The 27,238-nt window shown below is 35.1% G+C and overlaps 1 long non-coding RNA gene across 1 annotated transcript in view; it reads right to left on the bottom strand.

Annotated features, from left to right (window-relative positions):
- LOC140626683 (uncharacterized) overlaps positions 1-22,188 on the bottom strand; it is an 83,454-nt gene extending 61,266 nt beyond the window's left edge. The window contains exons 1-2 of the long non-coding RNA XR_012025729.1: positions 21,457-22,188; positions 21,047-21,182 (exon numbers count right to left, since the gene is read on the bottom strand). This is a non-coding gene — a long non-coding RNA (uncharacterized lncRNA). The remainder of the gene's footprint in view (positions 1-21,046; positions 21,183-21,456) is intronic.
- Positions 22,189-27,238: the final 5,050 nt, after the last annotated feature.

Below are 27,238 nucleotides of genomic sequence, written 5' to 3'. Positions count from 1 at the left end.
GGGCATAATAAAGAAAAGACAAAAAATTCTGCCTTCATGGAACTCACATTCTAGTGGGAGAGAAGTGAAACTAATAAACAAGTCCTAGATTGTGCTATTATGAAATTAACATTTTTTTTTTGTAGGTCAAAAAATGCTTTAATACCAGCTACTGCATATGGCTTGACCTATTAAATGGATGTTTGATAAGATGGTGCTAAGTGCTGCAGAGAGCACTTACACTGGATAACGGGGGTAGGAGGACCTGGGAAAAAAGGTGGGCACAGGATTCTGTGGTTAACGGCCTCTGTATTCTGATGATCCAGGTCAAACCCATGACATGACCAGCAAGCCTTCCCCTGCCCTGACTGCTGCCTACTTTTTTCAGCCTCATTTCAAAATCATTCTCCACTTCTGCTCTAGTCATACTATCCATCCTATTCTGCCTTAAATATATCTATTCTTCCTCTCCTGCTCAGGTGTGTCTTTGACAATTTTTAAGTTTAATCTTCCATTAGCATTTTTTTCTATTTGGAATCCTGCTCTGATTATGTACTTTGAAAATCGATTTGAAACTCTAGTTCCTTCCAGTTCTGAGAACCATTCTTCTGGGTTTTATCTGTCTGGTAATTAACATGTGCCCTGATGGTTCTCAGTCTTGACTACAGATTTTATTCATTTAAAAGTTGTTTAAGAACATCAATCTCTGGTTCCATCCAGGTTAATTAATTAATTAAGTCAGAATGTCCAGAAGTAGAGTGCCGCTACCAATGTGCTGCTTAGAAACTATTCCAGGTGATGCGAATTTGCTTATAATCTTTGAGGAACTTTATAAAATCCCAGTCCCTGAACCCTGTCCCCCAGAAATCTGATTTTTTTAGTTCTGGATTCCAGACTGGGCATTGAGATGTTTTAATGTTCCCATGGTGATTCTACTGTGCAGCCAAAATTAGAGCAACTGGTTTGCGTGGAATTGTTATAGTTGAAGCCAACTGGGACCTGAAAGAATATGAAGAAAAAGAAGTAAAGGATTTGGTAGAGGGGAGGAGTAGAAGAAAGACATGAAATATAGATGGGGAAAATAATAATAATAATAAGGATAGTGAAATGGGAAGCATGCAGTAAGTATGAGGTGCTTTTCTAAGGACCTTGTATATATTCACTCATTTATTCCCCACAATAATGCTATTCAGTTCTCTAATTTATAGACAAGTCTAAGAACATATATATCAAGTATTTTGCTGGAGATCACAAATATCTAAATTAAGTGTAAGAGTCAATATTCAAATCCAACCTGGCTCCAGAATCCACCTTCCCCATCAGTAGTCTAGACTACTTTGCCTATAAGTGGCCTGGAATAGCTCCAAGGATGTTTTGCCAAATAAATAATTCAGGAAGAATTTTTAGTATAACACTAAAAATATTATTTTTAAATTTTTAGTATAACACTAAAAATATTATTTCATTGAAATTGACTTGTATTAAATTAAAATGGGAACAAAAGTACATTTACAATTACCTTTCTGTGTATGGTTTGTATCTAAGACAATCCAATATCACAGCTGACCTCCATGTTTAACCTAAAGAGGATTCTGAAAATGTCATCAAACCCAGAAACAACCTTTATTATGATCCAAGATTATGTTTTCCTTTTTTAAAAAAATATTTTATTTATTTATTCTTGAGAGACACACAGAGAGAGGCAGGGAAGCAGGGACACAGGTGAGGGAGAAGCAGGTCCATGCAGGGAGCCCAACACAGGACTAAATCCCAGGACTCCAGGATCATGCCCTGAGCCGAAGGCAGATGCTCAACCACTGAGCCACCCAGGCGTCCCTTTTTTTTTATTTTTTAAAAGATTTTCAAGATTATGTTTTCTAAAGGTGTCCTTGAAGACAGGGAAAGGGGTCCATGAGATATTTTTCGTATTTTTAAAACTCTAATGGAAATTGTATATGTACCTGGCTCATTTTGAGACAACAGAGGCCAATTATGACATTATATTTGCTTTTGCCTGGAGTTTAGAATTTAGAATACCAAAACTGTTATCTCTACTAATCAAAACTCTGGTTATCAAGTGTAAGCACAATTACTTAAAAATGGGAAAATGATTTCGTTATTACTGGCTGGTTCTGGAGACACAATCTTATACAACGTGGGTACACAGAGGAAATAATACAAGAGAATCTTCTTTGAAAAGGATAGACAGCAGTGATAAATTAATTTTTTACTAAAGAGAAAGCACATTAGTGACAAAGCTATTCACAAACTTTGTTCTTATTTCCAGCTAGTTATTATAGTTTCTTTTTCTTCCATTTAGACATTAGTTACATTATAGGAGAGTTGGCAAAAATAGTCTTTAAGGAATTTCTGAGGATGTTTTCATTATAAAGGACAGAAAACAGAGCTCCATCTTGCTTAACCAAGAAAGAAATGTGATTGCTCGTGTTGCTGTGAAGTTCAGGGTCATGCAACTGTGCAACTGTGGCTGAGTCTGGGATATATGCAACCTCACACATTCTTCTCAGATTTGCTGTCTTCTGTGTTGGAGTCACTCTCAGGCAGGTTTCCTCATGTGGTGGCCAAGAGCTTCACTAACCACACTAAAGCCAACCGTTAGGGGAAAAAAGAGCATTTCATTCCTGCGTTCTGCAGTAACAGATTCCAAGAGAGTATGGATACGGCATTCCCAAGTCATAAACCTGGTTTCAGAGCCTGGTAGCAGAGTCAGCCCTACTTGATTCAAGGAGAGGCATTTTCCCAAAAAGATGCAAGGCTGGCCAGAAGGATATGTCTATTAAAAGGAAGAAACTATGGTTATATTAGATGATCTTAAAAGACCTTAAACATCAAGGTTAGTCTAGCCCTTTCCATTAACATTACATTCTGCAAAAAAATTTCCTGTTGACCAGAAGCATATGGAAGCTCAAATGGAAAGAGATTATAACTCAATAAAAGTTCTGTACATCTCGAGTCATATTACTTCAGCTAATTCCAAGTATATTTTTCTGCTCTTTAGTTTTAGAAAATGTATTCTATTTTTTTAAAATCCTTAATCATAGGAAATAAATAGGGTTGCTGGAGGGGAAGGGGGTGGGAGGATGAGGTAACTGGGTGATGGACGTTAGGAGGTCACGTTATGTAAGGAGCACTGGGTGTTATATAAGACTGATGAATCACTGACCTCTACCTCTGAAACTAATAATACACTATATGTTACTTAATTGAATTTAAATAAAAAGATAAATTGCAAAAAATAAAATTAAATTAAAAAATCAAAGTCTTTAAAATTTGAAAAATTGCTTTTGCATTTCACATTATGATCTAGATATTTATTATTCTTTATACAATAGAGGCTAAACTTTGAGATTCAAATATGACCTGTACTGAATCACTTGAACTTATGTATATGAAGATATACAAAGTACTGCTGAGCAACCAGGGTATTCAGACAATCATTTTTATCTGGGTTTAAGATAAGGTAGGTTGAATCTCACTTATTATCAGAGTAAGGTTTTATAAGATAAGACCAGAAACCATGTTGGATTTTGTGTTTCAGCAAGCCAAGTTGAAAAAAAATTGAGATTTAAATCCCACAGTGAGAATTTTTCAATACTTCTCGTTCTTCTGATTTTCTTGAAACTGAGTCTCCCCTGTTTGGAGGGTGTCTTTAACCTTCAAACTGTCCTTTCTCCAACAGCCCTACTCCTTTAGAAGATACATGTTGACTTAGAGAAATCTAATTTGTGTTTTGTTAATGTGTGCTGTCTCTACTTGCTATATTACATTAAACGAGAAATAGAGTTACCAAAAAAAAAAAAAAATCATCTTACTTGAAATCATTCATAAGCTATCAACAAGGGAATCCATATGCCAATTTCCTTTTTGCTTTATAACCATCCACAGCACTAACTTGACCTTTACCTAAACAGGACTATAATTGCAGTTAAGATTATATAATTTACAATAACAACAAAAAATTACTTTGGAGGGACTGCTACTGGGCACAAATGTCTCACAGCCATTAAGTGTATCATTCATCTTGAGAAGAAAATTATTCTTATCCACATCGACATTTTTAACATAAACTGTAGTACTCTCTGTTGGCACCTTTTTACGTACCCATTAATCTCAATAGTAAAGCCTCAGTCTCACCCACCTAGTCTCTGAAGTTTGGATGTCACTACTGTGTGCAATAAAAATTGTATATTCATGAACTCCATTTGTTTTATGTCCTTCTCTCTGTCAAAGCCTCCCAAGCAGCATATGCTTTGCTCTGTGGAGAATAAAATCAAATTTGTCTGTCTTGTCATATTGTCATCAAAGTGATAGTATCACAATTAGATTAACATTTTGTGAAGGAGCTGAAAGGAGGGAAATGAAATAGGAGCACATTATAATAAAATCCACTTAACCCTTTCAGTCACAAATCCCTTTTGCTCTAGCACCCGGAGGCAAAGGAGGCAATCAGACTCTAAAATAAGTGACACTGTCAAATTATTATGATCTATGTTGGAATCAAATAGGTCAGTTACTAGGCCTGCAAGGTACATTTTCATTTGAAAGGACCATTAAGATTTCGTGACAACAACAATGTTAAGAAGGAAGACACTTCCTGGGGTTCTTTAGACGAATCAGTTTGGGATTAAGTCAGCAAAAATTGGTCAGAGTGGTTGGTGACACTATTTGACCCTTTATATATTAGCACTCATTGAAGTCTTAGGCTCTAAAAAAAGAAACCTCACATCCTATAATGGCTAGGCCCTAGGAAATTTATTGAATTAAAATTTCTGTGTACATCATTGGAATAGTATATTTGTAATTCTGATAGCTTGAAAAAAAAAAAAAAAAAAAAACCATGAGTTTCAAACAGAAAATTTTATGAGCCAGAAGTGAGGCATGAACCAAGAATGGGTTGAAATTGGATAACCATTCTTAGGTCAGTTATTCTTCTCATAAATTTTTCCTTTTTTCCATTGTGTGAAGAACAAAAGAACTCACACATGCCAGGAAGGCATTAGTTGAAATGAAACCCACATCTAGTTTTTGCCTTTGCAGAGAAAAGATTGAACTAGACTTTCAAGACTGCCTAGACACAAGACTGCCTTCTTTAAGGGCTTCCCAAACAGACAGGAAAAACTATTGGCCCATTGCCCACAGACGGGTTGGATGAGAGCTTTCCAGTCCTTGGGGCTGCCACGAGCTTCACAGCCTGCAACTGATGTTGGAGCATCGTGATCTCCTCATGACCTTTTTCCAGAGGGAAGGCATACTCAGCGGGTTGAGTCATAGGTCTTGAAGTCCAGTCAAATCCCAGTCAGAGGTTTAAATGTCCCCGGCTCTGAGCCATCTCTTGCCTTTATCTTTTTTGACATCAGAGGATGCCCTGGTGGCTGAGTCAGTTAAGCACCCAATTCCTGATTTCAGCTCAGGTCATTATCTCAGGGTTGTGGGATTGAGCCCCCATTGGGTTCCCACTCAATGCAGAGTCTGCTTGAGATTCATTCCTCCTCCCTCTCCCTACCCCTCTGCTCCTCCCTGCCCTTCACCCACTCACACACTCTCTATATATATAAAAAAAATAAATTATTATTATTTTTTTTTAGATTTCATTTATGCATTCATGAGAAACACACACACACACACAGAGAGAGGCAGAGACACAGGCAGAGGAAGAAGCAGGCTCCATGCAGGGAGCCTGATGTGGGACTTGATCCCGGGTCTCCAGGATCAGGCCCTGGGCCAAAGGCAGTGCTAAACTGCTTAGCCACCTGGGGAGCCGCAAAATAAATTAATTTAATTAAATTTTAAAAGCCATTTTTAACAAGTAATCTAGCACTAAATCAGGTATAATATGATATTGTTTTCTAATGAATCAATTGATCTTGCCCACCTCTCCAGCATCATTTCCTACCATGCTGTAAGTCACACTGGCTATTTCCCCTGTCAAAACAGTTGCCTCTCTCACACACTTCTGCCCTTTTACACACACCCCTACCTCTTCTTAACAGATCCTCCCCTTTCACCGTGATTCACATGTCTTCAAAACTAGCTCAAGTGTCAGATCCTTAAGGAAACCTCACATGAACATAGCTCTGAATTTTCGTGGTCCCTGTCATAATTTTCTGATAAAATTATGATGATTATCTATATTTCTTTAGACTATAAGAAATCCAAAGTAATAATTTATACTCATTTCTTTATCTCTAATATATAGGACATTCGCAGGCTCATAAAAGTACTCTTAAAAAATGAAAGAAAGAAAGAAAAAAGAGAAAGAAAAGAAAGAAAGACTTCATGAAAAATTTTGAAACATCTATGAAAGACAGTGATTATCTCTAATATGACATATTCACAGAGGAAAAGTCATATATGATGAAAAGTTATTTCAAGTTTCAACTGGGATTATTTATGTATATTAGGAGAGAATGATGGTGCACCTGTATTTGAGCAACATATGTGACTAGAACTCATTATTTTATTCTTGTGAGAATAAGTTGGACCAAGTTCTAGTCCCACCAAATGATTTGTCACTGGCAAAACAAGCAAATTCAAATACTTTTGATTATTAGATCATTGATCCCTGGAAAGGAGTTTGTAGTAGCATGTGGAGTGGCATATGGAGCTTGGTCTTGGTTTTGAGTTCCTCATTATCTTAAATCAATTTATTGAATAACAATAGCAATAATAATATTTTAAATATTGAGAGTTTACTATAAACTTTTTGTGCATTAACTCATTCAATACTTAGAAGAAACTTTGGGTTAGATATTATTATTATCCCCATTTTATAGATGAGGAACTGGGTTGCAATGTGCCTAATGACATACTGATTTTATTTTGAGATTACATAAAGATGAAATAAGGAGTTATCTATTGGATCATAAAAGCAGGCTTTCAACAGAGCTCAGTAGACTGGAATAATGGATGAAAAATGCAATTACTACAGTATGAGGAGTCTTTGACAGAAGTTTGCTTGTAAAAAAAAAAAGAAAGAAAGAAAGAAGAAACGAAAGCTTTATTAAAGGCTTACAAAAGATCCCAAATAATGGTGCGGTACAACAATAGGGACATTTTCATAAGCTTATTTACTGACTCTTCTTAAGTCTCTGTCACTGCCAATAAAAGCCAGGTAAATTTTCAATATCACTCCTTCTTGGAGATGGAACTCAATAATTTGACACCAGATGCATCAGAAATTTCTGCACACAGAATTACTGAAGCCAATCCAAGTATTATTACAACATTTCATTACCATATTCCAGGATAACCTGCCAATTTCACCTCTTGTCCTTCAACTTTGTCATTTATCATCCTTAATGATGCAGTTTCCCAGTCTTGGAAAGAGCAGCTGCTAGGTACCTATAGGATACCCTCCTCAGTTAATTCTTCTCAGGTGGTGTCTCCTCACTCAAAGTGTCTTAGGGAACTGAGGCAATTTACAGATACCCAGGTTCAATACCACTTTAGTATCATCATTGAGATCATTTAGACAGGAGTATTTGGAACTTTTAGGCACATTTTGTATGGAAAATTGTAGCAATTCTCTACTTCATTTCTTATGAGTAGAAATAGTCTATAAAATAAGCAATTTAGAATAAACTGTACATGTATAACCAATTATTTTTAAAATATGATCCTTCTCACTTATCCCTCTACATGATCTACTGAGTCCTCCAAAAGCCTTATAATAACAAAAAAAAAAGCAGTAAACTTATAACCCACAACTAATTTATGGATTAGGCATGTCTTAAAGTAGTGGCCTTGAGGTAGAGGTCTCAAGCATAGAGGTCTCAAGGTAGAGGTAGAGGTCTCAAGGGTAAGTGGTGAAACAGGGAAAATATAATAACCCTTTTGGAACCATTCTTCAAATTTATTTGAAAAAAATATGATAAAATAATAAATTTTTGCTTTGGCTGTGAAATTATTTATTATTTATAAAACATGTCTCTGATATCTTTTTAATGCAAGTTATTGTTGTATTTCTAAATATAAAAGATTGACTAACTCTTTAAATGATTTTATAAGTAGTATTCTGTATTTTTAAAAATCTTCTCAACTAATTAACCTATAGCAAAATTGCTCTCCTAAGAACTGAATGAAACATTCAACTAAATGAACAATACTATTGTTCTTTCCCCCCACCCCAATATTTATCAAAAGGGACTCAAATATCTGTTGTAAGCTGTAACATATTAAGTCAATTATAATATTTAAATAATATTTTAGATATTATAATAACCATACTATCTAAAGGAAATATATCTATATAGATACATATTTATAGATATAAATATACCTAAAGGACTGCTATTGTTTCTTCTTGTATTTTTTTCATAGTTTGTGATTTTCAGGGAATTTATCCATTTTATCCAAGTTGACTAAATTATTGGCATAAAGTTATTTATAATACTCCAATAAAAAAATTAACAGATGTAGAGATAGTACTTCTAGAATGACTCTGTGAGGAGCTTTGTCAATCTTTTCTTTAGTAAAACAATTTAGTCTGTAAAAATTATATTTTTTAAATATTCAAAGTTCTGGAAATTGACCTAAAAGCATACAGTAAACAGAGAAACATTATTCAAAAAAATCTGCTATAGCTCAGTAAAAATAAGGGTCTAGTGCATTTGAGTTATGAGCTGTCACCCAGCTCTATTTTGGAAGCTTTCCTTAGATTTTAGTCTATATGGCTTTGGTTTAGCCCTGAGAGGAGCTGAGTACAATGTTTCTCAATCTCCGCACCCACCCTGTAACTATGTATTGCAAAAGCTCTATTTTCAATGGACATAGTCCAGAGCCCTGGGCTCCCTTTCTTCACCTACCTTTTAGAACAGATTCTCCATGCTAGCTTCAGTATGCCAGTCAGCAATTGGGGCCAGATTGTTCCCTACCCCATGTTCCTTATCCCAGGAGAGGTAGACTGGGAAGCTCCAGAGCTCCTCCTAAGGAGACTGATTTTATTTAAAATAGAATGTAGAGAATTCCATGCCTTAAGGGAAAGTCAATGGAGATCTTGGTGGAGACCAATTAAGAGGATTCTGGTAGCTCAGTGAAACAAGCAAATCACAGTGCAGCTAGAAATTTAGAAGAGAAATAGCAAAAATATAGCCCTCCTGGGATCACAGTCAACTCTGTGCTCTGGAAGCCTACGTGCATGTTCTAGGCTGCATTCATATAGGACCAATGAGAGAAGGACATGGGACAGGCCTGAAAGCATTCCCCAAGCCACATACAAACTCATTAGCAAAGGGCAGAAGCCTTACAGGCTCAAGAGACTTCTGTACAATCTCTGACCAACCACTGGCTGAACAATAAGTTACTCCAACCCAGGAACATTAGAAAGTTAGGCTTAAAAATAAATCACACCCATCCCTGGCAGCCTGGAAGATTGTATGCATGCCCAAGGCTATACTCTCTCAGGAGTGACTAGAGACAGCACCTCAGAGCTATTAGTTTCTGGATGAATGCAGAGCACAGTCATGAACTTCCTGAATTGTGAAAGCAGTCTGCTAGACATCCAATGGTCAAAGGCAAAAATATTACTGGTTAAGGAGATATAAGAATAAACTTTGACTAATAATGACTTATGCTGACCTGAGGTGATCCCTACAATACTAAAAAATAAAACAAAGGGAAAAAATCTGAATAAGGACATTATAAGAACTGGACACTGTAGGGAAAATAGACGTAATGACAGTAGTCCAATCATCAAAAAAAAAAAAAAAAAAAAAAAAACCGAGTCAAACAAAGAATAATCAGCTCCCAGAGGATAAAATCAGTATCTAGAATTGCTACAATATATTACATAAAATGTTCAGTTTCAACCAAAAAAAAAAAAAAAAAAAAAAAAGAAAATGCAAAGAAACAGGAAAGTATGATTCATAACAACATTGGTTTAATGATTGTAACAAATGTACCTTACAAATGTTATATGTTACTAATAGAGGAAACTCATGCTGTCTGAAATTTTTCTGTAAATCTTAAACTGTTCAAAAATAAAGTTTACTGAAAATCAAGTGGACTATGGAGCTAAAAAATACCATAACCTACATAAAAAAATCACTGGGGGGGGGGGGCCTCAACAGTAGATTAGAGTTGGTATAAAAAAAAGGATCAAGAAGCTTATAGATCAATAGTGATGGATTATATAACCTGAAACAGAAACAAAAAAGAGTAGAGAGAAATGAATACTCAATAGGAATTGTGGTATATCATTAACTGTAGAAACATGTACATAATAAAAGTACCAGAAGAGAGACAAAAATGGCACTTAACATCTAAAAAATGGTTGAGAACTTCCCAAATTTGATGAAAAAACTAATCTATATGTTCAAGAAACTAATCAAGCTCTAAGTAAGATAAACTAAAGAACAAAAACAAAACAAAAAAACAATCCATATGTGGCTACCTCGTAGCCAACATGTTGAAAGACAAAGACAAAGAGACAATCTTAAAAGCAGCAAGGGAAAAGTGACTTATCATATACAAAGAAACTGCACTAAGATTAACAGCTGACTTCTCACCAGAAAGCCAAAAGAGAGTGAGAAAACATACTAAAAGTGTTGAAAGGAACGAATAACCTGTCAACCTAGAATACTATGTCTAGCAAAACTACCTTTCAAAGGGTAAAATAAAGACATTCCCAGAAAATAAAAACTGAAAGAATCCATTGATAGGATGGGTGCCATAAAAGAAATATTGAAGGAAGTTCTTCAGGCTGAAAAGAAGTGACATTAAGCAGTAATTCAAATCCACATGAAAAACAAACAACAATAAAGAATGCTGATAAGGATAATTATGTACGTAATGACACAGAACAGGATAATTACATATTTACTTTTTTCTTCACTTAACTTATACACGTATCCTTGCAATCACCTTTATTCTCCTAGTATATAAAAGAGAGAAATTATATGGGAAAATAATGATAACAATATATTGTTGAGTTTGTAACATATATATTATATATGTAAATATGTATAGTACATGTATACAATTGTATAACATATCATATATGTTAATATATTATACCATATATATTACATACATATGCAACATATTTAAAAAGAATATACAAAAAAGAAAAAAAAAAGAAAGAAAGAAAGTGGTATCCCTTCTTTCATTCCCAGTAATGGTAATTCATATTCTCTATCTTTTCTGTTTCCTTAAAAACTCTGGCTAGAGGTTTATTAATCTTTTTAAAAAAACAACTTCTTACTGTTGATTTTCTCCTTGTCTTCAATTTTATTGATCTTCATTCTTATCTTTATTATTTTATTTCTTCTACTTACTTTGGGCTTAAATTGAACTTTTCTTAGCTTCTTCAGGTGGCAGCTTAGATAACTCATTTTGTAACTTTTCCAAGATCTAATATAAGCTTTTTAAAGTAATAAATTTCTGCTAAGCATTTCTTAAGATGTTACCTAAAGTTTGATATGTTGTGGTTTTATTTTTGCTCAGTAAGATATTTAATTTCTCTTGTGACTTCTTCTTTGTTTTATTGATTATTTAGAACTGTTGTGTGTTAACTTTCAGTGATGGGATTATTATTGTTAAAGCTACTTCACCATTATATGAACCTGAGACTTTCATAGTTGTCTTAAAATGTATTTTAAACATTAAAATTGTAAAACATTATACAGTTTTATATGTGGAAACAGGATCAAGTCTTATGACATTATTAAAATGACCTAGAAAGGATACTTCATATTGAACATAGCCTTGAAAGGGACTCAACTAAAACTTGTAAACCAGGAATAGGTCATGGCAGCCTCTTGATTGGCTGAATTTGGTCAAAGTGAGTGAATTTTGAAGTGATATAGACCTAGATTGAAACCGTAACCCTAAAATTCACTAGCTGTGCAAATTTGAATAAGTTCATATTTCATAGCATCTATATCCTAACCTGAAAAATGAAGATAATACTTATCCAATAGAAGTATACAAATTAAATTAATAAATGTATGCAAAGCCACTATTACAGTTATATAATACATGGTGTTAGTGCCCTTCCCTACTATCCAGTATAGTGACCAGTAACTACCACCACCACCACCACCACCACCACAAACTCCTCAGAAAAAGAAGCTGCAAAAACTTTCATGTAATTCAAGAAATTTTCATGTAATTTCATGTAGCAAAGAATGTTAACCCCAAGGTTAGAATTCATCTATTTCAACTTTTACATTTCACTGGTGAGAAAACAAATGCACAAATTCACTCTTTAAGTGACTAGAAACCTTAACACAGGAATATTTCTGAGTTCCCAAGGCCAAATACAGTGGATCATAGTATGTTCTGAATAAGCATTTATTAAATAGCAGAATGAATGAATGTGTGCATGTATGAATGGCCATGGATCATATTTACCATGTTCAAGCGGCCCTAAAATGCCATGCATTGTAAGACACATCATTATCTTATGCATCTCTGATAAAGAAGAAACACTATCAACTAAACTATATATGGCACAGAGTCTCAGAGGCATCCTGATTTCACAGATATTAAAATTTGACCAAATGTATCTTTTAGAATCTATGAAATAAAGGGTAGATCAGTGATAGACAGAAACCCAGGTCTCCTGATTCCCAGTCTTTTTTTTGAACAACACAACACTATCTCATTCATTCAATAGAGATATTCAAAAATCATTCCCTTAGGCATTCCTGTAAAGATTTTTCTATTCAAATGAAAATAAGCTTAACTTTAAACCCTTGATGAGATCATATCTAGACATATTTTTTTCAAATGATTTGCAGACCAAAAAGAACAAAAACAAATGCAAAAATTTTATGGATGTAGAAGACAAGATAGGCATTTATAAAAACAAAAGGAATCAGAAGGATACAGTCTGAAGAGAGTTGATAACATCAGGTAAAGGGAAATTGGGAAACTATAAAGAAAATTATCTGCCAACTTAATTTTTCTCCTGGTTGCCCTTGGTTACCATAACTTTTGCTTATTACAAATTCTAGAGCTATGGGAAATTTTTCTTCTTTTTTTGTTTTTTTTTTCTTTTAGTTTTTATTGTGGAAAATTTCAAACATACAAAAATGAAAATAATAATATAATGAACTCCTATGTACCCATTACTCTACAATGATTATCAACTCATGATTCACTTACACCCCTGCCCTACCCTTTTGTTCTTCTGAAGCAAATCTCAGACATTATTTCATCTGTAAATATTTCAGTATGTGCCTCTTGGGGAAAATTTTCTTGATAAAAATTATTCAATAGACTAGAGAAATTTGCTCTAAAAGCAGAATCCCTTCTTTTCTTGTTGTTGAAGATTACATGTCATCCATTTTCTTAACTATAGTCCAAAAATATATCCACAGTTTTATGGATGCATAAAGGAATGTTTACAGCAGCAATCATTACAAAATGCTGGCTATAGACTAACATGAAAATATTGCTTAAATGAGAGAGAAATCAAAGTAATGTAAAAAAGTATTTTAGAGGAAAATTTGTATGTATACATCAGAAAAATGGAATTGTATTTATTCATTCAATCTAAAATCAACTTTTATGAAAAACTCAAAAGAGGAACAACACTAGGTAGTAAACAATCAAATGTAGTTAAATCTCAGTCATTGTCTGGGAAGCTCATTCAGTTAGGTGAGCCAGACATGTGGACAAAGAACACAGGTTCTAGAACACAAGTTCTCAGAACATAAGAGGGAGGAGTAAGAGTAGACTTTGCCCCCAAGGTGTAATTGAAGCAGAAAGGGAACCATTAATTCTGTATTCCTAGGAACTGGAGTGAAGATTGGTAAGTTTGAGAAAAGCTACAGTCAGGAGGCTATATTCTAGATGCCTCTTGGAAGATGACTAAGCATTGATCAAATGGTCTGGTTTTCAGTTTAAAGTCTGCAGATAAAAAGATGGAAAGTAGAGCATCTGTCTTGTAATGCATACCTTACAATTTTTCTTTACTTTTTATTCCCTTGCTATTATTTGTATTCTTTCCTCTTCCTAGAAGATGTTCAAGTGCTTCAGAAAATCTCCTTGCTTTTCTACTAAGTGCTCAGACTATAACTCCATCTGGGTCCTTGGACTCATTGACCTTCTTATAAAGTAAGACTCTGCCAAGATGCTCTAATAGCTACTGTCATCGCATGGCTCCTCTTGCTTGTATCTCAGTTTCTAGAATCTTGTCTCTGGTATGAACCACTAACTCGATCTGCACCTGAAGTGTTCAAGGACATGCTGTTGACACAGCGGTGTCTAGAAGCCAGATAGACGGCTTCAGGCCAGAGAGCTGCTGTGGAAAATTGTCCACATCTACCTAAATGAGAAGTGACAACTAGCCCTGGATTTATAATGTAAGACTCTTCAGTTTGGAACATCCAAACCTAACTGGAAAAAACAACCACACGGACTGAGTTTTTCTGTTTCTTTGTTTTGCTTTGGGGCACCCTCCTTTAGAAAAATGTCTCTTTATTTTAAAGGAAAATATTTCTGATGTTCAAATGATTAATCAAAAGCAGTTATTCCAATGTAAAGTCCAAAGTGACCTGAATGTAGCCCATGGTTAGTGTTTGTGCTGAAGAAATAGGAGGATACAAAGACTCTGAAGTATGTTTCCCTCCCACCGAAGCTGTGTATAGCTTTTTGGTCCAGAGAATTTATGTTGTGGGAAAAGTTGGCTATTACCAATCTATAGGACACATTTTAAAATTATTATCTCTTAGTTGATGCTAAAGGTTGGCTATCTTAGAGATAAGATATGACTTTGGTATTAGCCATGTATTATGACTACTGGTAGACCTATAATTAGTTTCCAAACCCTGCCTTCAAAGTGTTTGTGAGAATCCCTCAGATGCAGCAAATAATAATAATACAAGTTTTATTTATACTTATATATAAATTTTAGAAAGGCAATGAAGCTTTACTGATCTTTAATATAGGGATTGACACTGCCTACACCTTTGGTCCTTAGGTGACATATAAAACCTGAAGTAGCCTGACACAGAGGGGAAGAGCTATAACACGGAAGAGTTGACAGCGGAGCCCCACCATCTCCACTTACCAGCTACAATATGCTATAGTTTACACACTACAGGATATTACCAATGTGGTTACTTTTATAAAAATCAGTCCACTTAATAACAAAAAATAAAATTAAACACTTTACTTGCACATTTTATATTGTACAAAATCAAAAACACTTAAGAACATCAAGTATGAAAAGTCACCCTGTCAGTCATGATTCTCACCTCTAGTATTTGTCTTAGAGCTGATTCGAGGTACCAACTTGTTATGGACCCTTCCAGAGATCTACTATGTGTACGCATTAAGCTGGCATAACTGCACCACCACCACCCCTTCTACAGTAGAAGTAGTGGCAGCCCATGTATATTTTGAACCTTAATTTTTTTTTTCCACTGGCTATGTCATGGAGACAGTTCCTATAAGCACATAGAATTTTTAGTGTTTTTTTTTTTTATGGCTGCCCAGTATTTCTTTTTATAGCTATGCCATGATCAATTTATCAGTCTCCAAATAATAGATATTTATGTTGTGTCTATCTATTGCTATTGCAAATAAAGCTGCATTGCATAACTCCTTTGTATGTCATTTTAAACACCGTGTGAGTGTAACTGTTAGATAAATTCTTAAGAGGTTGAATATCTGGACCAAAAAGTGTGTGCATTTGCAATTTTGAAAGATACTGCCAAATTAACTTCATAAATGTTGTACCAATTTACACTCCCACCAGCAATATATGAGCATGTCTGTTCCCCATAGTCCTGCCAACAATAAATATCTTTGCATAATTGGAGTTTGGGATTGAAAAATGAGTATCATGATTTAGTAAGATGAGCCAAGAATGAACTTCTTCCATTTGGATCTATCTTTCTTTGTAAGGTAACTGTTTTCCAGCAATGACATTCCTTAAAACTCTGTGCTAAAATAAAGACCTTAAAACCACACCTTCAAATACTATATTACAAAGTATTGAACAACAAATTTTAAAACTAATGAAGCATAGTCAATCACAGTTTATGTTATACTGTGCTTTTATAGCATCAATAAATAAAATTATATTTAAATATTATTGATTTCATCTTTATCTTAACCCTTGTAAAACTCTGTTTTTTTAGGTTTTATATGCACACACACCATATACATGTCTTATGATAAACATACTGTTAGTATATTAGAGTGTTTTATAATTTTTGAGTAAAAATTTTTAGGTATACATTTTTGCTATGGAGTCCAGGATGAAAACATTTTGAAGACCACTGGTCTATATCATCTAAACTACCTGGTGCTCATAAAATAAAGGATGTTTAAAATTAACAAGTATTTGAAATATGTAACTTTTTCCTCTGTTTAACCTCTTTCCACGGGCAACACAATTCAGTCTGGGAATCTGGGTACTAGTCTATTGCCTATGATCTGTAAGACTCTACCCAGAGTGACTTTCATGTATCACCAGATTGCCAGAAGAAAAATATTTTTTCTCTTCTCAAAGAGGATTAGAATGAAAAATCTACATTCTTCACTTTTCCCTAAAATAACAAGTAGAGAAAAGAAGGCTGACCCTCTTCATCTGCATGATACACTCTAGAAGGGATTGGTGATCTCTCTGCTGAAAGCCTTCCTGCATTACTCCCACCACAGGCATTTCTCTGAAAAGATAAGAAAGTCTTCCAACAGCTGCTCCTGGAGTCTGGCTCTAGCCGGGGCTTCCTTCCCCAGCAGCAAATATTACCCCTCTTGGCAGCAGTTCCCGATTACAGCTCCTACCAGGAACTAGTCTTTCTTCTCCTTGAACAGCTCATGGACTTCCTCAGTTTCTGGACTCCTAAGTACAACCTCTGAGGAGCAGCTCGGAGAATTGACTGCTAAAGGCAACTCTTTGGGGTTACAGCTATTTTAGAAGATTTTTTCCTGACTTTTTTAAATTTGGAAAACAAAGAAAATGATTTAAAAAACGTAAATTAACCATAATAAAAATTTTTAAATTAAGTATAATATTACAATTCAGAGATAACTGCTATTAACATTTTACCATGACTCCTTCCAGTCTTTTCTCCATATAAAACATAGTATTTTGTATACGGGGATACTATAGCATACATAGTTTTGCATTCTAATTTTTTGCTGTTAGTGGAATGCCATGAAAATTCCCATGCCATTAAAAGCACTTTCAAAATCCCATTTAACTAACCCACCATTGTTGGAAGTTTGGGTGGTTTTTGGTCTTGCACTCTAATTGAATATAGTGAACTCATATAATGAGTCTTGGCTAACAATCCTAAATTCAAATTTTGGGTTCTGTCCTTCAGAAGAATTCCTGAAAGTAACCATACTCTATGGATATCTCTTGGGCCACACTCACTCTCCACATTCCCACTAAGAGGTCTGTCCCAGCACACCACATTGATTCACAGCATAGTCACTGCTAATTTAATAGGGGAAAATGGCAAGTTGATGATGCTATAATTTGTATTTCTTTAATCACTAGCTAGATTAAAAAGCTTTTGTATATTTTTCTTAAATAATTATTGTATAATAAGCAGAATTATAATTGTATAATAAACAGAAATTCACTGTAGGATATTTGTTAAAAAGAAAAGTATAAATAAAAATCATTGTAAATTGCACAACTGAGAGAGATCATGGTCTCTCTCCCCATGGTATTAGGGACACCTGGGTGACTCAGTGGTTGGGTGTCTGCCTTTGGCTCAGGGTGAGTCCAGGGATCGGGTCCCACATCTGGCTCCATGGATGGACCCTGCTTCTCCCTCTACCTATGTCTCTGCCTCTCTCTCTGTGTCTCTCATGAATGAATAGACAAAATCATAAATAAATAAATGAATAAATAAATAAATAAATAAATAACATCTTATTTCAATGAGAATTTATATGTATTTACATAACTGGATCACAGAGTATATATAATTTAGGAACCTGTTTTTTATTTTCAACATTTTTTCTGTTAAAAATAATTTGAAAATATAACTTGAAAAAGTTTTATTTATTCACTTTAGAGAGAGAAAGAGCAAGAGGGAGAACATGAGTGGGGGAAGGGCAGAGGGAGAGGGAGAAGCAGATTCCCTGTTGAGACTGAGCAGAACTCGATCCCAGGACCGAGATCCTGACCTGACCTAAAGGCAGATGCTTAATGCTGACTGAGCCACCCAGGTGCCCCTGAAAATATAACTTTAAATAGTATATAACTTTCTGTCCATTGAGTATACAAGAGTTTATTTAAGCATTAACTTTTGTTAAGCATCTAGTTAGGATTTTTATTACAAATAATGGTATTTTTGTATTTATTTAGCATTTGTTTGATTACAAATAAAGTTAAATTCCAAAATGCTTACTGGCTGTTGTACTTTTGCTTCTGTGGGTCATTAGCTAGCTTACATCCTTTTGTTCATTTTATAACTGGAATTAATGTTTGATTTATTTGTAACAGCTTTTTTAAAAAGATTTTATTTATTTATTTGTGAGAGAGAGCATGAGTGTGGGGGGTGGACAGAGGGAGAGGGACAAGCAGACATTCCACTGAGTAGGGAGCCTGATGTGGGGCTTAATCCCAAAATCTGGGATCATGACCTGAGCCAAAGGGAAACACTAAACCAATTGAGCCACCCAGGAAATCCTGTAATAGTTTTTTAGAGATTAAAGATATTAATCCCTTCCATTTTGGTTGTTTCACTTTTATTTCCATTCCTTTAACATGGTAAAGCTGTGTCTTTCTGTTTCTCCCCTCCTTTAATACAAGCTAAAGATGTGAAAGGTGTGCTACTATATCTTCTCAGAAAACTGTTCAGACCTCTCTAGTTCCAAGCCAGGCTAACCCTTCATATCATATTTCTCTGCCTTTTTTTTCTATTCCTGAATTTCATCTCACTCTCCCCTTTCTCTCTCTCTCTCTTTTTTTTTAAAGATTTTATTTATTTATTCATGAGAGACACACAGAGAGAGGCAGAGACACAAGCAGAGGGAGAAGCAGGCTCCCTGTGGGGAGCTCGATGTGGGACTCAATCCTGGGACTTCAGGATCACCACCTGAGCCAAGGCAGGCACTCAACCACTGAGCCACCCAGGGTCCCTCACTCTCCCCTTTCTTAAAGGTAAACCTTGATGGTCTCTACCATTATATTCCAAGCCATAGAACTCCATCCTAGAAACCATTACTTCCTCTGAGTGTCATTTTCAATTATCTAGAGAGTCACTGGCCAATTGAAGTATCATACAAGCCATATATTCAATGTTAAATTTCCTACTAGGCATCTTTTAAAAGTAAAAAGAAACAGGTTAGATTAATTTTAATAATACATCTTGTTTAATCCAATAAATGGATCATGTCAACATGTACTCAACATCAAAATTATTGACGTATTTTACAACCTTTTTAGAACACTAAGTCTTAAAATCTGATGTGTACTTGACAATTTGATAGTCTCAATTTGGATTATCAGCATTTCAAGTGTTCAAAAGCTACATATGGCTAATGGCTACTGTACTAAATGACGCAGATCTAGAGGGCTTACTAAAAATCCTAAATTCATCATGAGACTCATGTGCAGCTATATTTTCATGTGAGTACTCTGGTTATCCTGGATTCCAACCCAGATTGAAAAACTATCTCCTCAGTGACCACATGCTACACCATTTAAAAAGTAAGTAACAGTAAGAACAGGATGTTGCTCTTTCTTTTTTTTTCTCATCTCCTCTCCTGTGCAATCATTTCCTTTCTCTCCATCCAAATCCTTTAAATTTCATGTTTCCATAATACTATTGCTTTGTGTTGGTAACAGGCAGTCCTGGGCCGGGGACAGTAAGTTAGTCACTGAGACTCAAGGAAGAGAACCCTCAGTGAAAAACATGGGACAAAACAATACTTTCCTTCCTTGGTGGCTTAAAACCTATCCCCCCCCCATATGTACCCCTTTTTTCAATTCCCAAAGCATAATAGATACAATTTTATTTTTAACCAATATTTATGGAAAACCCTACAGTTTCTGATTGGTACTTATTTTAGGGTTTTAAGCGTTAGTAAACACTGAATATATGCCTTCCATATAGCTAAGGTTATATGCCTTTGAAAAGGAACATGCAAATGTGGCTTTTGCTGCCATTGTTTTAAAATGAATAGAAAGCTTTCAGTAAACTTTTACATTACTCTGCAACATGTTTTGTTAGAAAAGCCTGTGGTAGTATCTAAAATTGTGTAAATCATCAGTTTTTAATCTGGCAGGAAGTAGATAGTGGCCCATTAAACTTTCGTAATTAAATTTTCCCTGTACTCCCCCATAGAACCATTATCTGAGTTTTCTAATTAACACAAGAGGAGGGAGTCAATTCAGATTGATGGGATCTAGAGCCATCCCCTTTCATTTTAATGACCTTTAATAAACTTTTATGACTATTGATATTGATAATTATAATACACCCTTTAATTCTGCAATGTGATTCTAAGGACCTTTTCAAAAATTGCAAAATTCACCTTTAAAGCTAAAGTAGACGGAATTATTATATTCCCAGATGCTGTGCATTTAAGGCAGTGACTTTAAGTGAGCTGAAGGGTAGATAAGCATCATGTAAATGTCTTTTCTTTTCCTTGATTCACAGTGCAGGACCTCAGTCCTGACATTGCCTCCTAATTTCAGAACACAGCTCCCCTCCAAGAAAGGCAATCAGGCTGAATTGGAAGTTATTTCATGATAAATAATCCACAGGGAGTGAGGTGGAGTTTGCTAAATTTGTTTTATTTTCAATTGGAAAAGGATTGAGACCAGGAGGTCAAGAGGCCCAAGAGGATCAGTCATTAGGCAAGCTAGGCTGGTTTCCCAAAATGTTTTCATGACATTTTGCCAGAGTTTTACATAATCCTACATCCTCTCAGAGCTGCCACGCCTGTCATTGAAACCGGCCCTTCTATGTGAGAAAAAGAATTTGATGACATGGACATAGAAGTGGAGAACACTTCCATTATGACTCATCATTGGCTTGGGAAGCTAGAGGACCGAAAAGATAAGCTACTGGGGTCATGTATATAGTACACATGGAGGTAGGATTTAGCTAATGCTGTCACTCACCCAGCTACGCTGTCCACAAAATCATGGTTGGACTCCTGGTGCCTTGTTTGATGAAATCAGAGGTTGTAAAGTTGAGATCTATCAATCTTATGGTGTTTAGGGAAGACTGAATGTGATAGTGTCATAATTTCCACATCTATAAAGTCCAGATTAAAATATGTTATTCCATAAGAATGCTGTGAGGATTACATGATATGGGGTACATAACATGCTTAGCATAGTGTCTGTTTCAACAAATGCTTCATCTCATTTTTATTAGAAATATTGTTTTCACAGTCCCTCGCTTGCTCATTATTTTTTTTCTTTTTTGTATCTTACCTGGTTTCTTCTTTTCAAAGTTCAGGTGTTTAGTATTTTGGTATCCTAATATATGCAAAAAATACATATTAAAAATAAAAGTCTAGACTTACCTGAGAGAGGAGATAGAAGGGCATACTCAAGATCACAAATATAATCATCGTATGCAAAGATTTTACAATCTAGCTGCTGCAGTAACCTAAGGAGGAGGTTGTACCATCCTATACTTGTATAATGCAGAAGGCAGGTAAAAGAAAGGAAAAATGTGAAAGATGTTCAAACAGCAATGAGCATGATTAGGTTTCTTTCTAAACTTAGTTTCTAAGAACAATAGACATGTCATAAGAACACTTGGTGGGGAGAAGCTCCATTTCATAACATGTTGGACTACCTAGAACCAAACATACCCTCTCACTGAAAACAATTAGAAAAGTGTGTGGGCCTGGAATAGGAGGAATGTGTAAAGCAATAGTTTTGGGAGAGTGCAGAGCTCCATTAGAGAAAGGAAATGAATAAAGTAAGCCACCCCACTGCCCAAGTTCCTGTCTGGATATTCTTGCAAGGCAGTGAGGAGGTCCCAAAGAGAGTATGGCAGTAAACTCAGTTTACTTATCTGAGTTTTGGAAGACTGAGATGACTGGAGGAGGAAGACAGCTGCGTGGAGAACAAGCTCCAGAAATATTCCTAGGGGTCCCGTGAATCTGTTGCTGAATACCAAGTACACATGCGTAAGGTGAAAGTCCATGAGGCCAGGCAAACAGCAGCTCAAGAGCTGTATAATAAGCTGTTCCTGCAGCTCATGCAGGGCTGAGGGACACCTTCGTTGGAGACCACAAAGATGTTGCATTTCATTAGCGGTGTTAAACTAGTCCTAGAATAAAGGACATTCTATATCAGGGATTGACAAGAATGGTCTAAGGGCCAAATCCAGTCCACAACCTTTTCTCACAGGGACCCCCAGCTAAAGCATAGTTTGTTTAAAAAGTTGCAAAAAGAAGAAAAGAGAGGAGGAGAAGGAGGTTATAGCATATATAGATATTGGATGAGATATGCAAAGCTTAAAATATTTACTATCTAGCTCTTCATAGGAGAAGTGTACTGATCTTGCTCTTGATCTACCATAAGAAGTCTAAAACATAGCCTTTGTAATAGTCAAACTGACCTTTAGTTAATTTATTTTTTTTAAGATTTTATTGTTAAGTAATCTCTACATTCCATGTGAGGCTTGAATTTACAACCCTGAGATCAAGAGCTCTATGCTCTACCAACTGAGCCAGGTAGGTCCCACAAGAAATAGTTAGTTGATCCTCAGTTAATTTAACTTCCAATCAGAACAGAACAGAACCCAACTTACACTAATAGATACAATAAAATCTAGCACTTAACGCATACAGTTCACAAATCTCCAGCATCCAATAGGGACGTTATTACAAGTTATATACAAGGAAGCCATAAAATTCTGCCCATAACCAGAGGAAAAATTGCTCAATGAAAATTGACTCAAAAATGACAAAAATGATAGGACAAACAGACAAGAACTTTAAGCAACTACTGTGAATCTGCTCAATGACTTAAAAGAGAACATTGTGGCAATGAGGAGAGAAATAAGGGATATATAAATGAACCAAATAGAATTTCCAAAAATGAAACATAAAGTATACTATATGAGCTGTTTCTTGTGTGGGATTAATAGTTAATTATATTTTATAGAAAAAAGGATTAATGAATGTTTATACATATCAATAGAAATTACCCAAACTGGAGCATAGAAGAAAAGAAGTTTAAAAAAAATGAACAGAACTTCTGGGACTTATAAAACATATAAAACAGATGAACATATGTGTAATTAGAATCCCAGAAAAGAAGGATGAAGTGAAAAATTAGGTAGGAAAATAATGGTTAGAATGTTCTAAATGTGATAAAAACTGTAAACTTGATGATTCAAGAACCTTAACAGGCCCCAAGCAAGATAAACACAAAGAAACCACACTAAGACATATTGTAACAATTGTAGATACAAGATGTTGTGCATTTGTCAAAAGCCACTGAACTTTCTAGCCCAGGGAGGAAATATTAACATAACACATACACTTGCTAAAAAATCACTTAGGAGGTTTAGAAAAGAGCAAGATGAAATGCACAATGTGACAGGACAATCTAGCTGTGTTACAAATGTATAAAATAACCTCAATGAAGGGGTGGGAGGAAAAAGGCTGACCTTAGTAAATGTAGAAAAAAAGTCTTTAAGATTAAAAAAGGGGATGCCTGGGTAGCTTAGTGGTTGAGCGTCTGTCTTCAGCTCAGGTTGTGATCCCGGGATCCTGGGATCGAGTCCTGCATCGGGCTCCCCACAGGGAGCCTGTTTCTCCCTCTGCCTATGTCTCTGCCTCTCTCTCTGCATCTCTCTCTGCATCTCTCATGAATAAATAAAAGCTTAAAAAAGAAAGACTAAAAAGAAATTGCATGTAAGCACTGTACTCTGGTTGATAAAGTTGTACACAAGATATTAATCTTAACAATTCTGGTCCTTCTATATGTGTATGATGACACTGAATGCCAGTAAATGGAGAATAGAGGGAGTCAGGTTTCTCATGACTGGAGTGAAACTTTATAAAACAGAAAGAAGAGGAGGCTACAGTGATCCATGTGGTGATGGATTAGAGTTGGAGATATCACAGAATGAGCCTGAGGCATCTTGTAGTATCAGAAAGAAGGTGTTTGGGACAAAAAAACAATACTCACAATGATGGGGATATGTCATGGAGGAGAAGGATTTGTGCAGCAACATAGCCATCAACAAATAAGCTCTTTGAAAAATAGAGGAGGAATTCTTCCTAAATTATTTTGTCAGATAGTATTATTCCAAAACCAAAAGCAGACAGAGATATCACAAGAAAAGGAAATTACAGACCAAATCCCTCATGAGTACAGATGCAAAAATTCATAACTAGATAGTATTCAATCAAATCAAGCAATATGGAAAAGGTAGTTGTAGTTGGTTTGTATTGCATTGCTTCAACTTAACTAAGTTGGAACAACTTTTTCCAGAATTCTTGTCCTTCCATAACTTTAAATTAGCATTGGCTCAAAGAAACATTTTGCATGAGATTTGGAAGCAAAGTGGAGCTGCCACAATTCTGCTGTGACTCATGGAGGGCAGACATGGGCTTACTGGGCACTGCTGCAGGGTACACGCACTGCTGGTGATCTGCTAGCTCACTTTGTTGGCTTGGGGCAGTTGCTGTTCTCTCAGCCCCTTCAACTCCCATGGGATCACCTCTGAACTTTTTTGAATCCAAGGCCAGAATATGCAGCTCCAGAAGAAGCAGCTGAGCCCAAAGCTTTTCCAGTCCCTCCAAATCTCCTCCTTCAGGTTGTTTGAATCTTTGGCCAACACGTGCAATTTCTAGGGCAGTTGCCAAACCCAGGACTCTTCCAGCTCACACTGAATCTCTTCCTTCAGGTTCTCCAACACTTGGGCCAGTCCCAGCACCAAAGATAGAAGTAATAACTATACACAAAATGTTTAACTAGTCCCTCAAAATTACATAAAGTTAAATTCTTATAATAAATTTCATAATCTGTGATTTACCGTAGTTCTTTTCCTCTGATCACACCCTGAATGATACAATAATATATCCTGAATAATTTGAATTTATCCCAGGAATGTAAGGTTTGTTTAAGATTTAAAAATCTACAGTGTAATTTACCATGTTAATGGATAAGTGTGAAACTGTATGATTATGTCAATAAACAGAAACAAATTTGATAACATTTAAGTCTTTTATAATAAAAAAATATAAAAGGAAACTGGCTATTTAAAAGGAAGTTCCTCAACCTGATAAACAGCATTTATAAAAAATTTATAGCTAACATCATATTTAAATGATGAAAAGCTGAATTCCTTTTCTCTATTAGAAGGAAAGCAACAATGTCCAATTCCATCACTTTTATTTAACATTGCACTGGAAGTCCTCGCCAGTGCAATCAAGCAAGAGAAAGATAAAAAAGCATATAATATGAAAAAAGAAGTAAGAATAGTTTTTATTCATTGATGACATGACCATGTAAATAGAAAATCATAAGGAATACTCAAAACAGATTCTAGAACTAATAAGTAAATTTAGCAAGGTTACAGAATGTAAGATCAATAAACAAAAATCAATTGTGGAATAGCATCAAACCTTGAAACAAATAGTGATTAATTTAATAAATTATATGCAACACTTACACATTGAAAATTCTCTCAAAATATTGCTGAGGTAAGTAAAAAAAAAAAAAAAAAGACCTAAGTAAATGGAAAGACTTCCTATGTTCATTGACAAAGACCGTGTTCATCATTCATTTTTCAAAGGCTTCCTATGATTGGAAGATTCAACATTGTGAGCATATTAATTCTTCCTAAATTAATCTACAGACTAAGGCAATCTCAGACAAATTCTCCATAGGATTTTTGGAAAATTGACACAGTAATCTAACATGTATGACAAAGAGGCAGAGAACCTAGAATAGTCACGTAATTTTAAAAATAAAGGAACAAGGTTGGAGGACTTACACCACCCTGATTTCAAGTCTTATTATAAAGTTGCATTAATCAAAATATGAGATATTTGTGTATGAATGAATGAAAAGAGTAGAATCCAGAAATAGATCCACATATATATGGGAAATTGATGTATGACAAAGGTACCAAGATGATTTGTCTTTTCAACAAATGGTGCTGCCTATCCACTTGCAAAAAATCAACATCAATCTTTTCTTTATACCACACACTGAAATTAACTCAAAATGTGTCATATACATAAACATAAAATGTCTAAAAGAACACGTACCAGAAACATTTTTTTAACCTTGAAGTAGGCCAAAATTTTGGATAGGCTACACAAAAGTCAGAAACTATAAAAGAAAAAAATTATAAAATGGATTTCATCAAAGTTGAAATTTTGATGTTCAAACATCCCATTAAAAAAAATAGAAAACCTCTAACTGCAAGAAAATATTCTGATAAAAGACTAAAATCCAGATTTTGTATTAACCTGTGTCTGAGTAGTCACTGGTATCTGGAATTTACGTAGAACTCCTAACTCAATACTAGGAAGACAAAAACCTAGTTCTGAAAAAATTAACTCAATGATGGGAAGGCTGTGAATGTGTGTATATGTGTGTGTGTGGGGGGGTGTATGGAAATCTCTGCACTTTCCTCTCAACTTTGCTGTGAACCTAAAGTGTTTTTAAAAATAAAGTCTATTAAAAATAATAATAGCTAAATACTATAAAAATTAACAGAAGATTAAGAATTAAGAATCTTCACAGAAGAAGATATGTGAAATGCCCACAATCCCATGTAAAGATAATTAGTATTATTAGCCATCAGTAGTCATTAAACATGTTCAAAGGAACTTAAGCTTTAATAGCCCCAAACTAGAAATGACTGAAATGTCCATCAACAGGTGAAACTATACGGAATTATGGAACATCCATACAAAGAAATATTACTCAGCAATAATGGACATGAATGATACATAAAACCTCATGGATGAATATAAAAATATTATACTCAAAAAAGGAAGCCTGAAATGAGACTACATACTGTATACCTTTATTTACATAAGGTTCTGGAAAATAAAAATGCAGTATATAATGGCAGAAGATAGAACTATGGTTGCCTGGGGCCAGGGTTGGAAGAGGAGGCTGATTACAAAGGAAAAGCAGGATGATCTTGGGGTTATTCAGTATCTCAACTACAGTAGTAGTTATAGGTGTGGATGCTTTTTGTCATAATGAATCAAACTACACACTATACCTCAATAAAGTTGATTTTTAATAATTATTATTTGCATTTGAGGAGTAAGACATTAAAGTGCTTGCTCGAAATGTTTTCTTCTGCCATTACAC

Source organism: Canis lupus, chromosome 38, assembly GCF_048164855.1.
Source record: "Canis lupus baileyi chromosome 38, mCanLup2.hap1, whole genome shotgun sequence".
In the NCBI taxonomy this organism is placed as follows: Eukaryota; Metazoa; Chordata; class Mammalia; order Carnivora; family Canidae; genus Canis; species Canis lupus.
Note: the sequence above shows the minus strand (reverse complement) of the source record. Positions and strands in the feature narration are given on the sequence as shown.